This window comes from Anoplopoma fimbria, chromosome 5 (genome assembly GCF_027596085.1).
Source record: "Anoplopoma fimbria isolate UVic2021 breed Golden Eagle Sablefish chromosome 5, Afim_UVic_2022, whole genome shotgun sequence".
Classification (NCBI taxonomy): Eukaryota; Metazoa; Chordata; class Actinopteri; order Perciformes; family Anoplopomatidae; genus Anoplopoma; species Anoplopoma fimbria.
In genome coordinates, this window is record NC_072453.1 from 14,971,812 (window position 1) to 14,992,052 (window position 20,241).

Here is a 20,241-nt window from a genome sequence, read left to right on the forward strand (position 1 = left end):
CTGTCTGTCCAAATTTTATAAAAGAAGAACTGATGGTTTTGGAATACACTACATCTGTGATCAGAGATGTTATGTTATGAAATGTAACCATAATTCTTAAGCTATTGTATTTGTTGGTTTTCCATTGAAGGTGCAATGAGTAATATGTACAAAAGGAAGCAGCATTTCACCTGGGTTTTATACAATCTAAATTTACAGCTATCAGTCATATTCAAAAGTCAACAAATAACTAACAGCAGGAGAAGATTATGACCAAAGTGCTTAAATTCTGAGAGTCTAAATAACACTGCTATCTTATAATCTTCACATGTGGCATCGGCCTTTATTTTACGTTGGCATATGTGTGTTCACGCCATCAACCAGGGTCTTTATGGTCCTTGTTCGCTTTGATTGTTTGTTTATTTAATTAAATCCAAAGTTGCAAGTTGAAAGATGAAAAACAACCCGCACCTTCGTCTCCCAGCCAGGAGACCATCCTGCTGGGAGTGGAGCGTGCAGCGGCTTCTTAAAACGGAGCCTGAGTCAACACCTGCAGCAACTCAAATCAAGCCAGCACAAACCCTGGTGCCTGGAATCACAGGCGGCTGGTGGAGCGCTGGGTCTGACCTGCGTAATGGCAGCAACAGACACTTAAAAACTGATCTTGCGGGGAGTTGGAGCAGTCTGAAGGTCCGTCTGTCTACCGGAGAAGCTAAACAAAAAAACAAGCAGTTTTCTCATTTCTGCCAATTTGACTTTAATCCAATAAACAAACTATCAAAATGCACAAGTACCTGTTAAGTGTGATTAACAAAGCCTTAGGGCAGGTCTACGTCTTCATGTTCTCATGTTGGACTGAAGGCCGACTAGCCGCGACATTGGTATTACCAGACAGGATGGACCCGGGTTAGCTGGTTTGCATTCTCATTTTAGTATACAAGTCTTTGACATTACGTAAACGCTGTAACCTCTCCACATTCTGTGTTTTGATCGTTTTAAACTAAAAATTCTTCCATAGCTTAAACATTTACCCTTTAATAATACTAGTACTACTTATAGAATTAGATCCATCCATCAATTTCTCTCGGCAGGAAATTCAAATTAATGTGTCTGGCAGCTCAAATGTCAACCCCGACATTATGTCATTCCGGGGAATTCACAACCGCTGATTAATTCTATTAGAACAATCTCCTTTGTTTTGGCATCAGCGAAAGCAGCAAGGACAACATTTCAGCACTTCCACACTGACTAATGGAATAAAGCAAAGTGACATTTTGGAGGGAAAGTCAGGAGATTATGTAAAATATACAACAGAGCGGCTACATACAGTATGTGATCTTAGTAAAAGTATGTACATGAGTAGCTTGTGATGGTTTGAGCTCCTGCAGATGCTCAACCTGTGGGGGTGTGATATGTGTTTGCTAAAAGATAGGAACCTCAGTACAGCAGTGTAGCAGCTACATAAATCAAAAGACAGATGAACGATATGAGATACTGCCAGTTCAGCAGATGACACTCGCTACTTGTTTAGACTGCACTACACCAGATACAATATTGTTAAAAGGTGGCATGTGGACTATTAGCATACACTCTCAGCCTCACATTGTACACACGCTGGGCTCCGACCAAAAATGTGGGACTAAAAATAATTGGCTCTGATAAAGGATATTAAGCTGCTTCAAAGCACTGGCATTATATTTAAATTATGCTTATTGAATTAAACAAAAAAAACACACATTGCCAAGCTAAACTCAATGGTTCACAAACACCTGTTCAGTTTGGATGGAACATTTGGTTCATTTTGAAGCAATTTGGCTTCACAGACATGTCTGTCAAAGCGTTTTTTCATTATTCCTAAGCATATTGAACACAGCATGTTTATTTTATCTGCAGACTAAAGATGAAGACAACTGATATAATAAGCTGTGCTCTATTACTGTACATTATGTTTGCTCAAGTATGTAAGTAAGTAATGATGGTCATTATTTACTGAACCCCCGAGGGCACGAGAGGCTGAACAAAGGTGCACGCATCACTAAAGCACTGCAGATGAATTACCGATGAGATAAAAAGAAGGGAACAAGGAGTAGCTTGTCCATACGGTGTATTTCATGATAGCCATGTTTTTCTTTCATCCAGCAAAATGAAAATGTAAGATATTCAGACTGGACGATCAAAGTCATATTGGAGTGGTGCTTGGTTCACATCAGACAGCCAGAGTTCAGTCAGGTTGAGAGCCCGATTCATTTCTTCTATAGGCAATTTTTGTTTGGCCTGTTGAGCATTTCTCCAACACCAGATCCAAGCGAGTATAGACTGATTTGCTGCAGCATATTCTATGATTTAAATATCCGTGAGCACGGCTGTATGTGCAGTATCCGCATACGCTTCACCAATCATTGTCTCCCCATCCGCCCTGACAATATCCTTCCCCAGGGAAGCTGCTCGAAATCGTAGCAGCAGATCCTTCTTGCCTTCTTTGCAGAATGGCCTCAGCAGAATATTCATACAGCGATGCCGTAAGTGAAAGCACAGATAACATGTGGTCGAATATGTCATCATTCGTTACATCTTTAGCGGGTTCCTTTAGGCAGAAGTAATGCGGTTGTTACTCTAGCTTAGCTTTAGGAAATGAGCAGATTGCTAAGTAGCAATAATAAAGGTTGGATTCACCAAACACTAAATACTTTTTTTATTCATTCAGGGTTTTAGTAGACCGGAGTGTTTGGAGTATTTTCTGGGTGGAAGGCAGCGAAACACAAATAACCAACATAGGGAGAGGCAGTTTAGAGTCTCCAGTGACTTACTTGTCAGATTGTTGAAAGAAACTCATCCAGACTTGCCATCCTCACACACGCCACCATGTTCACCCTTCAATTTAGATTTGTGATGTAATTACACTGTGGCAAAAAGCGGAGACCCAGAGAATGAAAGACAATAACAACTCTTAATAATTGCAAGCAATTGATTGCCTTAGGACAAACTGTTTAAATGTCTTATTAACTTGTGCTTTTGCTTTCCTTTGGAGGAAAACTGTGTTGATTTTAATAACCTGGGTTTTGTTATTGTTGCCTTACCATCATTCCAATCCGTTATTATAATGTTTTACTCCCAGATTTCATTGCTAAGGTCTTAACATGTAGTTATATCTGTTATTAAGGTAATCCTTTTCACAGAATAGAAGAGGTGCAGAATAGTCTGAGAGTTACCTCAGAAATGTATAAACTCTTTCTGGTTTTGCTATATTTCTAAAGTATTCTAATTAAAAAGGTACATGCTTGCAGATTGAATTACCTGTAAAATTATCCTACTGTTAAAATGAGCCGGCATTTTACCTATCAACTCTTTTTACTCAACAGAAAAGGATGTTACCAATGACAACGCAAAACCACTTATCTTTTACTGTTTTCATAAAGATTACCTCCTAGACAAAGGGGGGCCTTCAGGTGTCTCTCAATAATATCGCCAGGCAGCAATAACTTGCTGCGCATGACGTGAACCAGAATTAAAAAAATTCCAATCTAATGGAGACCCAAAATATAGCAAATTAAAACACAAAACGATGCTTTTTTAAGTTAAAGTATTTTCCAGAAGTTGAGACATTCCATTGATCTTCACCCTCTGTAACTCCAGCCTGTTTGTCAAGATGTTCAGAGTTTTTGACAACTGCTACAATCCTGCAGCTATGCCTTCCTCCGAACATCAAACGCTATTCACAACAATGAGAAATCTGCTTAAGATTCAGCCAATGTTTATCCGGGGATCTGAAACGTGCCTTCTAATCAAATCTTGTTGGAAGAGATGAGCCCTCTGAATGATCAGAAGTTAAAGTCTGGAACTGACGGATCTTTTTCTACTTATATAAAGCAACGATAAGGCAGTCTTTCATTGAATGTGACATTGTGCTTGTGCAATTAACAATATTTGACGAGCTCATAACTTAAATTGACCAGAATATATCATTTGGGAAATGCAAAACAATGTATATTCACCTTCAAATGTATTTGTAATGTAATTAGATAAAAGTTAAATATGTAGTACATCAAAAAGGAAGGGCATAACACTAGAAAAAACCTTATTTAAGATTTCTCTACTTGTTCACTAGTACAGCAACATTTTAAGATTTATTTTTCTCTGCACATCCGCAGCAAACTTTTAAAGATTTATTTTTGTGTGCACATCCACAGCAAACATTTGTCCTCGTGACCTTCACCAAACTGTGTGTTGCTTTGATTTTCACACAAAAAACGACCTCCCAACAGACAGCTAACACTGACACACAGACGGATAATAATGAACACAGAGTGAGGCGCGAGTACAGAAAGATGCTCACAGCAAGAGAGAAACTGAGGCCGACGTGTGCAGACGAACAGACTGAGAGCAACCCACGCACACAGACACAGACTGAGAGTGACCCACACAGATACTGCAGGACAGTAAATGGAGACAAAGGGAGGACAATCTGTCGAGCAGCAACTGAAGTAAATCTTGGAAAGGTGTTGATGTTGCCAGTAAGTGCATTACAGTTTCCCCCCCTCCCCGTGCCTTGTAAAAAATGTGGTTCTGTAAAAACATCCTCTGGAAGACTATAAAAAGGTGTGTGCTTGCTGCCACCTGAAAAGTCACATGAAATCTGTGCTGTCACTTGCTGTTACTTTAATAGCATTTCAGAAGCTGCACCTCCCGTCCTCCACCTGTAGGCTCTGGGTCAACATTCCTCTGTGGGGAAAGTTATTGTTAGTTACTCCCAACTCCCTGCTGTTCTGAATGGATGGTGTTCCTAGTGGGGAGAGGGTGGGCAGGTCAGACCCCAGGTGACAAACATCAGTGCTGTACATATTCTACATTCACATAATAAACACTACATTTTCATTGTGACCATCAAAAATGAAAGAGTGGAGTGGGAAGTTCTGTCTATATGTTTTATTTGCGATAGGTGACATTTACAAGGTCCAAGCCAGAGGAGTTTCTCCTCCTTTTTTTTTTAAAAAGGACATGAACATTTCACATAAATACATTTCCAATGAAAACATAAAAACTACATTTGTTTTCTTTTATATGAAATCAAATAAATCAAGTAAAATTGATGTTCTCATTCTCTTGCTGGTGTTACATTTTACATGAAAGAGTAAAAATGCTCTTATCACATGATAAACAGAGAAAGGTAACACTGAAAATATGTTTTAATTAGCCAGAGATAGATGGCTAATGTGATCAAACAAATGAAAGGCTGGAAATAAAATCAGAGTCAAGCCGTGGTTTACAGTTTCTATACACGCAAAGGCAACAAGGCATGGTTTAGGGCATTACAATACGCAGACACATATTGTACTCATGTGAAAATGGTAGAGAGTGGGTTTAAATGTCTCTAGAGCAGCAAAGTATAAACTGCCAGGAGAAACACTAGACGAGATATTACATCTAACACCATCAATCTTCTCAACAAAAAACAGTTAATAACATTTCTCAGTGGGAGTTCACTGTGCGGTACAGTATGTGTTCCTCAATAAAAAGCAGGTAATTCAGATTAGTGGCAGTATATTATGAAACAGAGACAGAACAAAAAAAGAAAGTATCTCTCATTGTGTGGTATCAAAGCTATCTCTGCACAGCAGGAAGGACTTCCTGTAGGAGATGGGCCTCTGCCTCGCTACCTTTTTTTTGTACTACAGAGCTTATAACGTAATGTGGACCAAAGGTGCTGAAACGTTCCGGCTTTGAGCGATAAATCCCGCCGTCTATAAATTGATAAACACCTTTTATCAAGCTGCCACTTATCTCCTCAACTTTGATTCCCGCTCAGGATTAATACAGATTCTCATCCGGCAGCGGCGACTGAAACGTACACCGTAGAAAACAAAGGGAGCGGGTCAACCGGGAGTCACTGCTTTCCAGCTAATGCTCAATCCCCACCTGCCTGTCAGAGATAGAGGGAAACATATAGAACTCTGAATTGAAAATGAAATATTAACCTGCGCTTGTAAGCGGAACACAGCTTCCTCGCATTGTGGTATTGTCTTTATACAGTTTAATAACAATAGACCTTTTGAATGTCAGGTCATGCCGGATGCCCTTTAATTATTCTTAAATTTCTCTCCTACAACCTTTTCTCAGCTATAACTGTGAAACAATAAAAACGGACTGTTTGATCATCTGTATTTACAGTCACTTTAGATCAGGCTACAAGATCTAAGCATGTGAGGTCACTTTGCCATCAGTATTCCCTTCTGCTCTTGGCCTCCGACAACCTCCGCCCGGCAAATTACACCCTCTGATGCCTCAAAGAGCACCGTGACAAGGCCCCCCCGACTCTGACCAACTGCCAGTATTTCTAGTTTTTTGGATTGACACTTTAAATGAAATAACAATCGAACAAAGCAGAGAGAAGGCAATCTTTGTCCGTGCACGGGCATCTGTACCCGCTGAGTGTTGGACAACAAAGACCCACAGGGAGCCTTCTGGGGTGTCGACGGGGGCGTCGGTGGTGCGAGGGAGTTCGGCTCAGATATGTCACGTCTCTTGATTGTCTCTGGTGTTTTTATGCCGGAGATGCAGCCTTCGTATCTTTTGAGTGCCGTCAGCTGGATGGGATGCCTCTGGTCGTGTGTTTTTTTTCCTCCAACGTATTCAGTTCGCAGTTGCAAAGCGTGGTGTGTGTGTGTGTTTCACTGTGGTTGACAGATTTACAGGAGATCGGTTTAGAGCTGAAGGCCCTGTCTGTGAACCTGACATACTGTTGCATCTCAAAATAAAGACTTGCCGTTTTGCCAAATACTGTACTCAAGTTACTGACTTTAAACATATCATACAGCAGCAGTTTACTCTGTTTTCTCACATGCAGAGGTATGTCACACTTTGCTTTGATTCTTGTCATAAATATGTTGTCCCTGTACCATTAATTCTCAGCAAATGCGGAATGTATGTTTTCCCCTTATCACTTTGTGGGAAATGCATCAGCAGGATATTTACACCACACAGTGTCACAAGCAAATTCAATCTGTGAGCCAACTGATTGAGCAATTTGCTCACCAATTGAGCACAATAGACCATCAACGTGCAGGAATACTAATGTATATCACAGACACAGGAGAAACAAGCAGTTGCAAGAAAAGGGAAGCTGCAGTGAGGAGTATATATTACCACTAATGATGCAGTGGGTTTGCAAACACTGTCAAAAAGACAGCCTGGTCTTAATTTCCTTAATATCTGTAATCCAACTATATATACTGTTTTGACTGAAACAAAACCAGTTGTTAACTTTATTTTTTGATTTATGAGTCCAGGCTGGTTTTGATTTATTTTTGAGATTATATAGACCTGGTACCCAAAACTAGGCTGAGGTAGTCTGGTAGTATAAAAGTAGGCAGCCAGATCAGAATAAAAGGGTGTCAAGCAAAGTGATAGAAGTATTCCCCATCAATTACAAGAGACAGATACCTGTTGTCTAAATGGGAAATGTAGATAGATATCACAGGGTGCAGTAGTTGTCACCTGTTTAAACCATATGTTATGGACAGAAACTGCATGTTTAACTTGCAAAGCTATTCTTAGGAGCTAATTTACACTTTTAATAGGTGATTCATTGTTTCTCAGTGGAGCAATTAACTCTCAAAACTTCTAAATAACTTTAAACCGCAATTGTGGAAGCTTAGTTAGTGAGTGGGAATATACAGCATATGAGACAATGCACAAGAAACATCAGTTTAAAATGTTGCTGTAATTAATTTTTAAGTTTAAATTACAGTCTCAAAAATGCTTTACTTAATCACTACAAAACAAATAAAAATGAGTTACTCCTCGCATCCTTCTTGCGAATGCTGAACAAAACTGTGCAGAAGGGAAGACGGCAGTGTGCATTAAATATGATTAAATTCCATAAACATTTTTGTCACGCAAGAACAAGAATAATAGGGATTTTTGTTTCCTTTTCCAATATTTACAGAGACAAAACTTGCTGAAATGAAAAGCCACAAGTATTCAAATACACATTCGTATGTTGATTGGATGAGCCACTTACACATATAATGGAGGGCATATTGTTTAACCTGCAGTACACTGCTGTTTAGGAAAGCAACAACATCCCACTCCCATCTGGGCTGAGGAAAGTCAGACACATAAGGGCACCAATGGGAGGGTAAAGAGATAAGTTCAATATGAATACTGAGTGGAAAAACAAGAAAGGGGACATCCAGGACTCCAACACTGAGAGTTAAAATAGGCTATTGGGCGTAAACATACCCTCTGAGGGATGAATAATGTAAAATAGTCTGGTTAGTTGTCAAAAGGAGCTCCTCATGGATCTCGGGTTACTGCGATCTTCTTAGTAAAACTGACTTTCATCTCATTAACAGTCCAAGGCAAAACTACCTATTCATGAGCTCCCGTTTCAGCAAGGCTTCTTCATTCCTCTTGTATTAGCCCTAATTTCCGACGGACACATTTTTTTTTTATAGAGAATCATATTTGCATGAGGACCTGACCTACATGACAGGAGAGGATAACTACTAAACTGGGTTACATTGATGCAGAGGGATGCTGGCTCGGCTCCATGTTATTGTAATAATGAAGGGTTCTGAGCATCTGCTGAAGTGACCAGTGACATTCAATGCTCGGTGATGCTGTTGCCAGACAAGTGCACATAAATATGGGACAAGATGGAAGCAGTTAACAGATGTATGTGGTATTAGTATATAGAGAGAAAGAGAGCAGAGATTCCAAGGGAAATGATGTAGAGGTAAAGATGGTGGAACTACAGTTTGATCACACTATTACTATCCGGCACTCATTAACTCTACAAGCAAATAAGAAGGCAAGACAGAACAGATTGTTGTTAAGTAAACATCCTTCAGTAAGGAAATCTCAAGACACTGAATACCATATTTTCTTTCACTCGAAAAAAAGTCATTTGAAATAACAATTTGTGTTGGGAAGAAAAATAAGAATCTAATTCTACACTGCTGGTCCAATGTCTGAAGTAAATGTGGCTGTATACTGGGTTGTAATTGTAGCAGAATTAACTAGACATTAATTTTGGGTGACCATGACAGGGGCACCTCTGAGTCCAGGGCAGGTGTAAGAAAAAAAAATAATCACCCGTGCTCTGGCCTGCTCCCATACCCCGCCATCACTCTCTATCAAATTAAAAAGGCCAGAGTCTATGTCCTCCCTCCAGAGTCTCATCCCCTCTTGTCAAAACCTAACAAGTAATTTGCAGAAGGTTATTGTTATTGTATGACATTTAATCCAAGTCGTGATATTAGCATAATTTCCTGACCAGTCTTCTTAACCTCCAGTCACCTTTAATTGGTCAGAGCTTTTTAATGCCCATGTTTCACATCGCGCCGAGTGTCTTGCTCATAATTGTTATGGCTGCTGAACACTGCTGCTAGACATTTTATTGATAGCTGCTGTAGGTGACTATAGATAGGACGTGATATTAACGGAACAAGCTCTCTTAAGTTGTTCAGGGCTTTTTTTGTTTTGTGGCAATAGCAGACTGACCTGTTGATGTGGCAACGTTCTTGAAAAGCAGTTTTGGTTAGCGTGCACAATGCATCAGCACACAGGCACAAAAAGACAAGCCAGGAAATGTGCACAACCATCAGGCTTCTCCTCACTAACAGATAAGTGGACCCTGCAGCAGTGTCTCAGAGATGTGTTAACCCCTCTGTGGCATGTGCGTTGAGGTTGGCAGCAATGCCGTCACAACACAACGCGTCTGTTGAGAAGAGTGATTAGTTCTTTAACTGTGTGCACTAGCCACTTGGACACTGGAAGGTCTAAGAGGTCTCTGAAAAAGTGGCAAAGGAGCGTGGGTTTCATGAAAGTGTCTAGAGTCTAGACAACCCAGGAAAAGGAAAGGTGATCTATTTTACAGTTTTCCTTGGAGACACATCCTGTCTATTTCTTTGCCTCCCCTTTTCCTCCTGCTATATCTATTTCATTAATGAGACACACTCTAAAGCAGCAAACTTGGTGAGATACCTCCTAAAAGTAAATTGTTTGGCAGGACGATACAGGCAATAATGGCTAGATTCATATTGCAAGCCTTAATGTTCCTTTCTGATTTAATGCTCCCTTTGCCCCAAAAAACAAAACAAAAACAAAGTTGTAACACTAAAAAGCTAATGCAGCAATATACTAGACTATACTAATATTCTAAACATAAGTATAATTGCTTTCTTTGCATCAGATATTTCATTGCATTGAAGGTAATCACGGACCTCACTATCCCTTCACTTAACACCTCCATTACATCCATCCACTAACATGAGAGAGACTTAAAAATGGAATGAAATCAGATTTAACTGTTCATACAGAGGTCATATTGTTCACATACTGTATGTAGGACCATAAATGGAAATGGCCCAAATCAAAATAGAAAAATATTTTTATTTCTATCCACATTGAGTCATGCATGAAAGAGAAGAAAAATCTTGATTTTGGCCACTTTCTTCCTGCAATGTGACAGTTTTGTTTCCTAAAGAGAACATAAATAATTCACAATAAAGAAATGACCACAGCTAGCAGCCTCCTGCAGGCTCTAAGTCGCCAACACAACTTTGCTGAGGCTGTAGTTTTGGTACAAATTGCCAGAAGGTGCAGAGTTGCAGGCCCGAGCCCGCCTAATCCGTCAGATCCATTCCGGTCCCGAGCTTGGAGAAGAATATGACATCTGAAATTGTGAATAAAAGTAATTGATCTTTAGGATATGATAGAAAGCATTCATTAGTTTGAATAAGCCACATAACTTATACAGTTATCACCAAGGAAAACAATACATCCTTAATATGTCGATAGAACTGGAAATGCCCACATGCATTGGAAATGTCTGACAGCATGTTTTGAAGTACTCTTATTGTTTTAAATTGCCGAACACACACCCAAAAGCACATCAAACTGCATTCACACCTACACTCTACTATGAGTTGATAATAATTCTGTTAAAGTCTGTTGGTAGTTTGGAGTCTTACTTGTTTTGCCTCAATAAAGAACAAAACATATTTATCCTAGATCTTCTGACCCCTGTAAGCGTAACTATATTCAACTTTCTAGCTTAACTTTTTAGATAACTGTTGTATCCAAATGTTAAGGTTGCATTGTGGAAAAAATAAAAAATTCTCCACGATGGGTCCTGGCAATGGAGATGGATCCCAGCAACGGGGCTGACCTAGTCTGGAGCTCAAACTGATTGATCAGTGGGTTTTTGCACATTCACTACCCACTGAGCAGCATCGGCTCTATTACAGTACTGGGTGAAACTGAGTGCTAGCTAGGAGCTATGTATTCAAAAGTGATGTATCCTTAAAGCAAAACATGCTTTAATGTTGGACACACTTCATGCAATGCTCATCTGCTGCAAAAAGGGTGAAACAGATGATACTGGGTCTAGTGGAAAAAAATAATAAAGCTTGATATCATGGATGAGAGAAAAGCAAGGAATACCAATGAGTTACCTCAAACATATTTGTCACTGGCAGGAATAAGCCCATCTGTTAGCTACAGTACGTAAGCAGGTATAAAGACTTCACCAGGGAATTTGCTCCTGTTCATGAATGCAGAACCAGAATATGCTTAAGCAAATGGCTGCACCGTGACATATAGTCATTTACTCGCAGAATTCCTTGCTGCCCAGTTGTCTGTACCATTGTTGTATTACGATTTGAATGATTTTACGAGGATCCTTTCAACGGTCGCGTCTTGCCTGTGTGCAATGTGGCGTCAAAATAATCATTTGGATGTCATTACCTCTTTGTAGAGAGATAATGGCATTAGAGCCTTATGATCCCCGTCCAAGGCTGGTGAACGCCCCAACAGAACTCAGCCAGAACAATGGCTTCTTTGGCTTCATCCGTTGTGATGTACTTCGACAAATGAGATTATTTCAGCCTCTTGAACATTTTCGGACCCAGTGAAACACATCACATCTATCGGTCGGGGAGAAAGACAGGTGAGACAGTGCTCCTAAAAGGTCTCTAGACTAACCAAACAGTGTGGGCTTAAGGGTTTTAGAGCTAGTTCTTGACTGTCAGAGTTAGTGAACCTTGAGCACAGATCTTATTTGAGATGGCTCTATTCCACCTGTAATGAAAGTTTGCACTAGGTAGCTGCTTCTATTGTCTGTGCCGTCATCCAACACAGACGCATGCATTCGGTTTACATTGCGTTTGCCTTTTGTGACCTTTTGTGAAGTTTCTTTCCTCCCACACAACCTCTCATCTCCTACCAGGAAGTAGAGCTCTAATGAAGGAAGGAAAACTTGTTACAGAATGGAGGAGATGTGTGTCAAACTGGGACAAGACTTTAAATATATATTTTTAACATGTATCATCATCATGAATATCAGCATCAATTACACATCAAGTGGCTCAAGTGTTAAGCTAGACGCGAGGCTTAATCATGTTTAATCAAGCCCAGCTGATTGGGATTGCTGAAGGCAAACAATTCTTAAACAGTGAGTCATTAAATCGGGTCTGTATTGACAATTTGTTTAGATAGATTCGGATTAAGCCGATACACTCACATGCATACTTATCTTTGAAGTGTTGTCTGGATGTTACTGTTACACCAATGTCTCTTTAAAACACAGTATGCTGTATGTAGGTCAAGCAGCGCGTATGTGTTTGTGAATGTACTTACTGAAAAGTTACTTTCTCTGACAAAACTGCTTTGACGGATGTCACAATATTGGGACTGTGATGGAAGGTAAACATGAGTTTGTGAGTCACAGAGGAAAGACGGATGTGGAGATGATGGATGAACAGATGGAAGGACACTGGGGAAAATCAGCTGCTTGTATAAAATGGTCAAAAATGATACCTGGGAAAATATTTACCTTTCTGGGGCGACAATAAAGCCTACGCACATTCGCACGGATTGAACACAGATATGTCTACATCTACACCTTGGGACTGGTCCATCCTGTGTTCTCCATCGGGGAATGGTTCGAAGGTTTGAACACTCGAATAGTCATTAATAACCAAACTGTAAATCTAATGCAATGCCACTTTGTCTTTTTTTGTTAGTCTATACATTTTTTTAAAACATGTATTTCTGCACACTTGAAAATAAAGTTAAAGCCTCACTTATCAGTGCTTCCCCTATATGTATGCTGTGCACCTCCATACAGATCTATGAGCATTTCACACAAGCAAATGTCCTCTGCTCTAATGTTTCACAGAGTGTGAGGCTCCACCTCAGGTGAAGTAAAGATAACGTTGTCGGTAACTCTTCAGTGAATAGTATTTTATCTATTCTATCTGCACAATTAGATTACAGTGGCGGGGCTGCGTAGGATTGTTTTCGTCTTGTGTGATCTAAACATTTCCAATAACTCAAGAGCATTGTAAAGTCAAATTTTATTGGAAAAAGATAGATGCAATCATTTCCAAAGTTCACAACATGTTTTTATCTCAGGAAATATTCTGCTTCAATTTGTTTAGCCTTTCACAAATAACATTTTCACTGCGGTCAAAAAAGATTAAATTTCCACACACAAAGGGAGGCACGCAATGAAGAGTGTTTTCATTTAAGAAAGTTGATTTAATAAAAAACACAAACTCATTTAATCTGATGAATCACTTTAAATCAAATTTAGAATCTAATTTGAGGATTTTTGAAATTATATTAGGGTCTTGAAGTTAGAAATTAGAAGGACAGACATTGGAAGCTTCATTCATAAACCTCAGAAGCTTTGAATGTAAAAAACTCTCCAGACATTTGGTACAGCTTTAATAACCACATAGTACTTCAGCGCCACTGTAGGAAATGCCAAATCAACAATTCCCTCAGAAAGTAAATCCACACCAGTTGGGTTAACAGTTCCATTATTTATCATCAGGCCCAACACAAACACTCTCTTGTTTAAAGTTTCAGACATTTGCTGTCTTCCCACTTGATTGCCACCAACAAGCAAACCATTTGAGAATTGCCACGAAAAACAATTGAGTGTTCTCTGTGATTTCAACTTGATAACTGTGGTTTGAGCTAGAAAAAGGAAAAGACAACAGCTCAATAACTCAGGAGAAGTGACTTTTTGCCTGGTCTAAATTGGCAAGAAGCCTTGAAATGGTTCTCCAACAAATGGCTTTGGTGAACTTTGCTTTGTGGTGTGTCTAATTCCTAATGGTTCCCCAAATCAAAAGGGACTAGGAGCCATTTATATTAGGTTAAAATCATTTTGCGACTGGTATTGCAATCCATCCTGCCACGATAAAACAGGAGCATTAATTACCAATTTGGAAGTAATACAGATCGGCTGAGAGAATAAGAAACAGTCAGAGCATAATAGCTCTTTTGTGTGAAGGGAAGTTGCTGCCATAGAAACTGCTAACTGTTTCCATTCTTTAATCTGATTGGTAAAGTATTTTCTGTCCCTCTACCACAGATCCTGTGTTGGCACAGCAACATGGTTACTTTTTTCACTTCTGGGGCGGCTGTGGCGTAGTGGAGAGCAAGGTAGTTCTCCAATCAGAGGATCGGTGGTTCGATACCCGGCTTCGGCAGTCGATGTGTCCTTGGGCAAGACACTTAACCCCAAGTTGCTCCTGAAGGCTTGCCATCGGTGTGGACTGGATGTTGCATGAATGTTAGTTAGAGTCTGATGGTGGCACCTTGATGGTAGCCTGTCATCAGTGTGTGAATGGGTGAATGATATGTAATATACTACTGACTGTAAGTCGCTTTGGATAAAAGCGTCTGCTAAATGACTGTAATGTAATGTGACTGATGTTTTGTTTGTTTATTTTTCTTTCTATCCATATCAAAATAAATGAAGAGTCAAAAGATGCAAGAAATTAATGAGGGAGCTACAACCATCTGAACAGCGTGAGAGGAAGCAGGTCAGCCGGAATGCTTTGTGGGTAAATAAACAGGTAGCGGTGATAGTGGAGAGTTTTCATCCTGTTGGTAGCACACATAATGAGAGGCTGTGGCCTTAGAGCTGAAGATGACGTTCTACACTGATTGAATATCCTCATTTTGAATTTAGCAGTCACTTCATGAAACCAATTCCCAACCAGTTATGGCTCATCTACTCTCTTCTACACACATGTACTATTCCCGTTTCTACGTTTTTTAAGGAACGTTTAGGGAAATGCACCAATTTACTTTCTCTCTGAGATTTAGATGAGAAGATTGATAAACCTCCTCTGACTGAGATTGATATTGATGTCCTCGTCTAATTCTGGGAAAGAAAGCCAATACAAGTATTTCCTAAAGAAAACTGTTTCTACGGTGGAGTCATGTGGGACTGAAAGGCTAAAGACGTTGCCATTCATATATGACAACCAATCAAATTACTTGGCAACACATGGAGACGTCTCAGACCTGCCGGTTACAGCCGGTCACTGAATTGGTTATTAGCCATCAGAGAGTAGTGGGACTTCAGGTAGTAATTACAGAATTATGACCACAGAATGATGCCCTCGGCTGCACTTGCCCTTTTTCTCATGCACTCTACGAGTTCACAGTAATCTAAAGTCAAAAAGTAAGTATAATGATCATCAATCAATGCCAAACAAATCATGGTCATTTTTGTACAGCTGTTCAGTGCTACCGCCTACCTTTATGCACACTGGAGACACACTGGAGCTATAAGTGTTGTAACGAGGGTGGTATGCTGGCTCAGCAGTCAGCAACGTAAAGGCTCACAGCGAGACGCTTGTGGGTTTTGAAATGTTGCCGTGCTCCTTCGTGTTTGGAGGCCGGTTCGCCTCCTGTTTGTGTGGGTTTCCTCCCACCATCACAGCAGCTCAGTTCAACATGAATATCTAAATTGTCCAGAAAGTGTAAATGTGTTTTTCTATGATTTGTATTTTTTCCTGCTGTTCACTCAGAGCATGCAGGGGCAGGCTTTCAAGAACCCCAGGACTTAAAGTAGGAACAGGTTTATTATCTTGGAAAGAGACAGAAATGCTAAGGCCCTGCTAAATTTACAGAATTGCATTTAAACCAAACAACGTATTTTGCCACTGTGGATTTGAATCAAAGGTGATCTTTCTGTTTTGTCTACCCTTCTATTAGTTGAGACAACAATTGAACACATTCAACAGTTGGATAAATACATGGTTTCAAATAATTTATTTTCCAGGCCTGGAAAACACCTTAAATCCCTAAAATACATAAAAGTTTTGTTTAATAAAACTAATTGTTACATTAATCTTCCGTGGAAAACCTTCCACGTAATGTAACATTAAGACATATTTATTTTCTATAGCTGTTAATGTAGTGTAGCAACACAAAAACTAGGCCCACAAAGAACAAAGGAATTATCAACTTTAAATAAACTTCAGCTTTTAAAAAAAAAAAAAAAAAAAAAAAAGAAAGATACCTTTTGAAATACGATTGAGAGGTATTATTTTGTCAAAGTACTGTGAATGTGAGTTAGTGTGTTTGATCTGTTTCACATTCACAAACCCTTTAATGCAGGTGCTAATGCCTTCCCATTCGGCTGTGTGCCTCTGTTTGAACTGCTGGAATGGATTTGTCTTGCTGCTGCTTTTAGTTGCCACAGACTTTAGACAAACTTTACAGCGGACAGTGTTTTGGCTGAGTTTGCTGAGGAGATTTTTTTTTTTTGGAACTGTCTTCTCACTTTTATTAGTGCTTGCTGCCATGTTGATATACTACTGTAAATAGAGCGGGAAACGGTGGCAATTCTGCATCGTTATTTCCCAAGTGAAAATGTAAATCGACTTTCATTTTTTAACATTGTCCTTTACAATGAAATGATAAAATTGAATCATCGACTAGTTCTAGAATGAAGGCTACATACTTAGTTTGGTGCATTCTTTTTTTCAGACTTGAATCCAGAGATAATAATCAAATGGATTACGAATACACTGATGGTACAATCCTGATTTCCGTCACGCAGTAAGCCAGTGCCAGACTAAACACTTGTTAAGCCTTTTTTTGGGAATAAAGGACAATGTATTGACTGTGCCTGTAGTTTGAATTGTATTTTTAGATGAATATTAACGTTACGACGTTTAATGTCATGAAAAAATATACTATATAAATACAATATAGATATAAAGTATAAAGTATAGGCTCCTGTACAGTACTGTTTGTGTACTTATACATTGTGGATAGTCATGGAAATGATGGGTCCTTGAAGGCTCAGGTTAGTTTCTGAGAGTGTGAGATTTTTAACATTTATATGGTTCTTGACTCAGCTAGGCATCATGTGAGCTATGGGATATTTGTGCAATAAGGTTGGATCTTAAGATGATGTATAAACACCATCGACTGCATACAGAACTACCTCATGCATTTATATGAAAGAACAAAGCATGGAAATATGATTGCTGTTAGACACATTCAGACTGAAATATTGAGGCCTTGCTTCACTTGGACATTTTATGGTGCATCTGATATATTCACTTATCAGTTTCAAAAAATGTCATTGAGCGTCAACTGAGATGAATGCTTTTGTAGTTTGAATTATGAAGGAATCACATTAGTAATGTTCAGATGCAATTTTCCGTTCTTTCAAGTCACTTCAAACATCTGTTGGAGATGGAATCTTACATAATTTAACAACAAAATCGAGTGAGAACTCTGTTTTTTCCATCTGTGTGTCAAAGCGTATTCATTTACAAAGGCTGGCACGCATGGACGAGATGGAGCTGTGAGGTTAAAGGATGTATACGTAGTCTTTGTGCCTCCAGCATTTCTCCACTCTCATCTACAAATCCATGCACCCTTCCAGCCAGCCATCCATCCACTCACCTACTGTACACAACCTTCACGTACATCGCTTCGCCAAATGTTCCTGTGCAAACGCTCGCAATCAGCTGATTTGTGGATAAGTCCTTCATCACGCTGCGTCTCCGGGGTGCAATCATGTCATTCACAGTGGTGCTAATAAATACCAAGCTCATTTCACACCACGTTTCACTCCGGCGTGGATGATATCAGAAGCATTATCCATTTCTGCCATGTGCTGGTATGAGCAGAAAGGGGTGAGTCGATCCATCAGCTATGTGTTATATTATATTCGAGAGGAGGGGAGGGGCAGGAGGGTTGAACTCTGATGTCTATATAAACAGATGGTATGACAAATAGATGATAAATGGAAACAGAAAGTAAAAGCGGAGGTTGGATAGGGAAAAACACACCGGTGTGTGCGAGAAAGAGACGTTATGGGAAAAGATATTGCACAACAGTTCATGATTAAGTGGAGAGGGTTTTGTGAGTGTGTGTGTGTGTGTGTGTGTGTGTGTGTGTCATTTATTGTTTTTAAAAAAATCACTCAGCTGAGAGGCATTTTTATGTCGCAATTACCTGGAATCTTGCTGAATTATCTTTTTTTAACTGCTCCATTCAGTCGCTGACAATTTCACCACTCGTGCATGATTGCAGAGGAGCTCTTTCATTTTGGCGGTGGGCCAATTGGGAGAACTGCTCATTAATACAACAGGTAACCGGTTTATGTGGTGTGTGTGTGTGTGTGTGTGTGTGTGTGTGTGTGTGTGTGTGTGTGTGTGTGTGTGTGTGTGTGTGTGTGTGTGTGTGTGTGTGTGTGTGTGTGTGTGTGTGTGTGTGCTTGTTCCGGCGCTGTAGTGGCTTCGCTCTCTAGTTAGATCAATATGGTACTGTCATGGAAATGTTAGCTCTGATGTGCCGAATCACCACGGACGAGTTTCTGGAGTTTTGACGTTGGACTTTTAGAACATGAGCTTTGAACAGAAAGCTGGATGACATTTGAGAAAGGAACCTGCATGTTTGAACTTGCTCAAAGTCATTTGAAAGTATATTTTCCTAGCCTGTCTGTCAAACAGTGTAGGTCAGGGTTGTCAAAGTCTGTCTCTGAAAGGGCCACACTGAGGAATTAGAGAGCAATTACTTCATGTCGGTTTCTAGACTGGAATCCATTTTGATATAACATGAGGAACATATTTTATACTCAACTAAGCTATAAAAGCACTTAGGAGTTATAATCCTTAAGATTTCAAAACCTCCTCAATAAATAAAAGTAATTAAATTAAACAAAATATTTGAAAAGGTGAAGAGGTCGAACTAATCAAATCTTCCCACATTTATTAAAAATAATGAAGTATTCATGAGTCAAACATTGAGAAGTGTACTCCAAATGAGATAGCTATATACAGATACATCTGTATCGCTTTAAACTACGCTTTACATCCCCACAAACACGTTGCCAGGCAGCTGGTTTGCAGGTCATGTCACTCGATTTGTTGGGACGCTCCTTTTGACCAAGGGGTGACGGATAGGAAGCATGACCAATCATTGCAATCTGCAGGGGTCAGTGGATGCTAATGAGTGGTAGCCATTTTTCAGACTTCATTAGTCGCACATTACAGGGAGTGACAAATGCTCCTCGCAGCAAGCGTTATTGGTCGGTGGGCAGAGCGGACAGCCGCAGCCATTGATCAGACTCAAAGGACCCACGCCTGCTGTGTTTATTTGCATGGTTGCCCTCCGCCTCATGCCTGTGGGTCCTGTCTACATTTCTTTGACCTTGGGGATTCTGCGTTTCCTGGTGTCTTTAATGGTATCTTTTCCAATCGCAGTTTTCATTAGGCTTACTGTCTCTAAATGGTTCTGGGTTTTTAGGCATTATGTCTGCTTGAATCTGCCTATGCATTCTGTGCCTGCAACTATCTAATGAAAGGTGAAATACCCTTAAAGTCATCGTTTTTCACAATGTTGTTTGCATTTCAATGTAGACTAAATTCTCTATTGCCCATTCTATAAACAGAACTGTGTGGACTCATGATGTGACAGTTGGCTAATGGCACACTGTACACCCATCACAGACCGGAGCTAAAACATAAAATTCCACTTGCTTCAGGAAAAAATAATAACACTCTCGTCCAAAAGCTCTTATTACAAAAACATCAGAAGCATAATTGAAAAGCACTACCTCTTCAAGGACAAATCAACAATGTAATAGGTGTTTGAAACTGTCTGGACCTGATTGTTGGAGTATATTCTTGTCAGTTTGCTCATCCACATTGCACGCTATTGCCACTCTGAGAACGATGATCAAATCCGCAGCGAGATTATCCCCGACTGATTCACAACAGCCCTATGAGATGTGTGCGTCCTCTATCTGCATATGAAAACCTCCCACCTATAAAATATTGAAATATGCAGACTGTAAACATTTTAATTCTAGATTTTTACGTAGCATCACTGATCAACTCAAAAACCCTCGCTCCCTCTGCTGTTCTGCTTTTTTTGTACAGCCTGATGCTATCAGATCTTTCACTACACTTTTTGTTTTGTTTTTCGCTA